This window comes from Phalaenopsis equestris, unplaced genomic scaffold (genome assembly GCF_001263595.1).
Source record: "Phalaenopsis equestris unplaced genomic scaffold, ASM126359v1 Scaffold000061, whole genome shotgun sequence".
In the NCBI taxonomy this organism is placed as follows: domain Eukaryota; kingdom Viridiplantae; phylum Streptophyta; class Magnoliopsida; order Asparagales; family Orchidaceae; genus Phalaenopsis; species Phalaenopsis equestris.
Genome location: NW_018164503.1, coordinates 1,617,923 through 1,623,850, shown reverse-complemented (window position 1 = coordinate 1,623,850; position 5,928 = coordinate 1,617,923).

The following is a 5,928-nucleotide window of genomic DNA, read 5'->3' as shown; positions in this document are numbered from 1 at the left end:
GTCTTTCAAACACCAAGCCGACACCAAGTGCACCCTTCAGATGCCTAAAAATATTCTTCACAGCTTGTTAGTGATTCCTTCATGGATCATGCTTGAACTTGCTCACAATACCAATCAATAATACACATCATGACATATATCATAGTGCCCGTTGCATTAGCATAAAAAACAAATCACATATCTTTTCTTTTCTAATCATCATTGGGACACTGATATGAACTCAACCAAAAATGAGATGTAATGGGTAGACTCACCATCTTCCTTGAGTCATCAACCTCAAACTTTTTAAATACCTTTTAAACATTTGCTCCTTGGGAGAGTCAAAACTTTGTAGTTGCCTTGCCCCTGAGAATTTTCATGTCTGGAATTATTTGGGCTTAACCTAACTCAATTTCAAAATGTTTGTATAGTTGCTTCATCATATCAACATCACTTTGACTAGAAGATGTAAAAAACATGTTATTAACATATTGAAGAGAATAAAGGATCACACAATTGACCAACCTTTTAAAATATGCACAACGATATATTAGCTCCTTGTTTACTCCAGTCCTAACATAAAGTAATCAAATTCTTATACTATTATCATGGTGATTTTTTCAACCCATATAAATGCTTGTCCAATATATAAATCTAGTTTTTTGAGACTTTATATCTTGGCAGCTACAACATATAAATCTCATCTTGCGATGCCCTGTGTAAGAACACGATCCTTACATCAAGTTGCTCTTAAGTTAGATCAAACTATGCTACAAGTGCTAAGATAATACGAATCAAGAAATGCTTGACCATTTGAGAGGAGACTTCATCATAGTCAATCACATTTCTTTATGCAAAGCCTTTTCCTACTAATCTTATTTTTTAGTGCAAATCATCTCTATGAGATCACTCTTTATTTGCATACACCCATTTGAAACAAATGACTTTCCTTCCAGGAGGAATCTTTACATGCCTCTTAATAGCATTCTTCAGAAGAGAGTACAATTCTTCATCAACTGCCTACTCTCCAAAGATCATCATCTTAGCTCTCAATAGATTTATTATACTGATAAGGGATTCCAACCTTCATTTCTAAAAGTAAAAATGCAATATGATCACTTAACCATGTTGGTTTTAGAATATTCTAATGTCTGGTTTGGCTCCTAATAATAGAATCTTGAGCAGGAACCATAACATCTTCTTTTAAATCCTCTTTAGCACTGTTAATCAGTACCTCTTGAGCTGCAACTAGATCAGGTACCCTAGTAGAAGTGGGCAAATTTTGTGAAACAAATAAAGTTGCACCAAACTCTAATTTCTAGTTCATAAATGTGGTCCTAGTAGAGCACTTCGCCTGATTTAAGTCTCAAGACTGCAACATGCCCGATTCATTAAATGTACGATCCCTATTAATGATGATCTTCTTTAATGACAAATCATACAACCTGAGGCCTTTGACTCCACGCTTAAGGCTAATGAATATAGCTTACTTTGCAAGCGGTTCTAGTTTATCATTCTATACATGGCAGCAAGATGGACACTCAAACTTTCTCATGTGCTCATAATCTCTAGTAGAATTTCCCAACCACATCTCCTTTGGGGTCTTCTTCTCAAAACCTATAGAAGATAGATAATTCTTCCAGTGACAAGCTTAGTCTCTTAGCTCAGTACACTCTATTTAACTCATCATTGGGCAACATACACTGAACTTTCTCTACTAATGTTCAGTTCATCCTTTCTGTCACTCCGTTCTCTTGTTATGTTTCTTGAACAGTGAAGTGATTCTCTTTCTTAATTCCCTGACACTCTTACAAGAATTCATTTGAAGTTTATTGACCCGCCCCGCAATTTCGCAATTATTTACTTTCCAAAAGATTGTCAAAATTTTGACCTGATTTATATTTAGCGGCTAATGTGTATAAATAATATGTTAAAGGATTTAGAATTTGATTAATAGTTTACACACTAGAGGTATTACACAAATATAAGTATAGTTTCAAATAATATAAGACTTTCTTTAAAAACCCCAGTATTGATCCTATAGGGAAGGTGAAACTCTTTTTTATTGATTTAAAAAATTTAATTCAAACTGCAAACAATTATCTAAGAAAAATGGTAGCAATTTTATGTGTAAAAAGAAGTAGCTAAATTCCTATAAAATCATATTCAAAGCTTAGAAAAAATAAAATGTTTCTAAACTAGTTTTATGAAAAAAGAGTTTAAATTATGTGAAAGTTCTTTCCCCTTTGAAAGAGATACTAATCAATGTATGAATCAAATGTTTAAAAGTTAAAATGTAGCTTCGTGCCAAATAAGAGCAATCATATTTTTTACCCTCTCTCGAGTGCATAAAGAACTATGTCTAATCTAAAGTAAGGTTCCAAATTCTCTCAGATTATGTTGGGTATGTTCTAGCCTCTCACTTCCAGATTACCCCACTGTGCCCTCTCTATAGGACTAACCGGTCCTAAAGTTCCAAACTCTAAACCAAATTGGCAAGAATCTAGCCTATCACCCTAGAAACACTAATTCCACACCCATCAATTTTTTCTCTCTATTTATTTGCACTAACTCATGATTACCTTCTCACCCATGAAATTAATACGATTCTTACTAGTTGAGGAACACATAGCCCTCCCTGTTCATTATGGATTCACAATAAATTTTAATATTCCAGTTGGTCAGATTGAAGAAGTAAATGAAAAACAAAATAATGAATCATCACAATTATGATCTAAGTGAAATTTTAAACAAGTCTAATCCTACACATGATTACTACTTATTGCAAGGAGAAAGAAAAGGTAAACTACTCAAAATTCAAGGGGATAACATAACAAAACATGAATTATATTAAACTTCAAGTTTATACAATAAAGCAAAACATAAACAATTATATTAAACTTCAAGTTTATACAATAAAGCAAAACATAAACAAAAATACAAGGTACTTATCTTAAACTTTTCCTAAGCAAATCCTTTGGATTTTCTTTAATTTCTTCTTCCTCCAATAAACACACAAAAATAGACTCTAAAAGGACTCTCACTCACACACCCACACTCCACACACTAAGACTGAAGTCACCCATTGAAAGCTCTCTAACACCAGCCCCCTTTTCGACCAGCCAATGACTCTATTAAATAGATCTCTCAAAATCCCTAAGAGTCACTTCTTGAACCTCTTCAAATTTTGTTCAAATTCAATGTCAAAAGGTACAAACCATTTCTGGCGCCTAGGCGCCAGGTCAATTTTGTTCCTTAGCTCCATTTGACCTTATTTTGATCCATTTTTGTTTCTTTTGCTCCTAAATTCTATTTCTTGTACTTGAAATAAAAAACACACAAAATACATTTCATTAAAGTGAAATATCCTTAAAAATGAGCATAAAATATACATATAAAAGTAGCACATTTTAAGGCGTATCAGTTTAATTTTAAGGTGTGTCAATTCCCTCAAACTTAAATGTTACTTGTTCTCAAGTAACTCATCTATTTTATAACATAAAATATTTTAATTTTTGGTAGTGGGTTTCATTAAAGATTATTATATTCCTGCCCCATAAATGTAATAGTGAAACTTTAGAAATTTTTTAAATAAAACTAAGGTGTAATAGCATCTAGTACTTAAGTTAGGAATTCTGGTTTTCTATTCATTTCAGAAATAATTATAACTTGTTAGACTTAGGAATCTTAAAAGAATTTAAAAGACAGAATTATATGAGAACTCTTATTAGTAAAGATTTAACTAATACATTTTAAATTAAGAATAAGCTCAGAAGTGTAAATAAGTTTCTTTCTTTAAGATAATTCAAGTGAAGCCAATTTTTAATTCGACATTTCCTCAAGCTTCTCCTCACATATTTTTTTCTTACTATTTATTTTTATTTTTCTTTTTCTTTTATGATCATTTTCAATCATTTCTCTTACTTTTTTTTATTTTTATTTTTCTTTTTTTATGATCATTTTCAATCATTTCTTTTCTTTTCTTTTTCATGTGAGGATTACTATATTAGGATTGCCTTTAATGATTTTAAACTTCACAATCTTATTCCTAAAGTTAAAAACTTCTCACATTTCTTAACTTGATAATGTGTATTTGTATAAAATGAATTTTTATAGAATCTCAAAATTCCTTTTAAATGGTAAATCTAAGATTCTTAGTGTTTCAAAAATACATTTTTTTCTACTCTAGATAACAAAATCATATTCCTAAATTTTCATACTGAATATCTTAACTCTATTATTATCCTTTATTACTAAGAATTTGTACTTACATTTACCATATCATTCACAGAATCAAAAATATAGTTTTCTAAAAATAACACCACATACAACTTGTTATGTTAAAATAGTTTTAAAATATAGTTTATTTAAGGGCAAAAAAAGTTTCAGTTTTTAATTGTTTTTCTCCCTCCCCCAAACATGAATTTTTAAATAGTTTAAAACATGATAGTACAAAGCAAGTATGAAAAGAGAAGAATTTACAGAATAATTATCTATCATATGGATCTAAGCATTAAATTTTATAGGTACAAAAAGTAAAAATAGGTGTGTAGCAGTAAGTGAATCTAAATTAAATAGATCTAGCATGAAAAGTACAAAGTAAAGAAATACTATCACACACAAGCAGTATATATATATGAAGTGAAGTAAAGCAAACACAGTAGTGCAATGAAAATTAAAAAACAATTTGAATGACACAACAACTATACACATAACTATCATAATGTCCAATACAATTAACTTAACTAAAGAGCGTTAATAATAAGGGAAAAGTAAGTACATACATCGAAACAACAACTCCTCATAATCTTCATCCATAGACTTTCGACACTCAAATGAAGGATAATGAGGATACTCAAAAAACACGACGTTGTAATCACCTCTTAGAAAGCTCACTAAGGAAGTGTTGATGCTAGCTTCATAATCACGCTTTCTTTGCATATATTGCTCCAAGTGATTCTAATGATCTTCATTCTTTTGAAGTTGACGTTGTACATATAGTATATCACTTTACTGTATTTGCAACTACTCCATCACAGTATCTAAACTGAAAGGTGAATGAGTAGACGTATCAGAGGTAGAAGGTCTCGAGGTTGAAGTAGAGGGAATATCAGATGCTCTACCCCGAGATCTTCCATATATGTCCACTTTATCCCTTTTTATAGGCTTTAGTGGCTGCGGTAACTCTTCTCATGTCTCCTATTTAACCCCAAAATGTTTGTAGGTAGTAAAGATAAGGGAAGGCTAGCCCAAACCTATAGAAGTACTAGCTCTGGAGGATGTGTAAATAGCCTTGTATATGAGAGAGCCAACGACAATGAGTTTCATCTTCTAAATATAATAGTTCAAAATGGCTTTCTCTCGATTCACTTCACTCAAATGATTTGTAGGAAGAAGTCGAGTAGAGATAAAGTAAATCCAAGCTTTAGATGGGTGACCAACTTTTTGTAAATCGACAAATACAAGAATTTGATGGCGCTACTAGAAGATTTAATTTCTAGCAACGGCGCCCAAAGACTTTATTGCGACTGTATAGATGTGTCTAATTTGATTAAGAGGTATAAATATAATATTCAATAATGTTAAAGTCAAATTTTTCAACGCAAGTATATGTATCGCTCAAGTAATATAGGGCTCTAATGGAGTCCTAGATATCGACCCACAGGGAGTAGTTAAATCTACAGACTAAGATTTTATAAAAAGCAATACTTCAATTACAACAACGAAGTTCAATTTGCTTATCTTTCACAAATAGGAAATTTTATATATAAAATAACTAAATATGCTAATGAAGGTACGATTGTGATATATAAGAAAGTATCATTCTCCTTGTCAAGAAATTATAGTGAAATGGATAAAATAAATTAGTTCAAATTATACTGTGCCAAATAGGAGCATACCTATTCTTTACCCTTTGGTCCAGGCATAAAGAACATTAACTAATCTTAT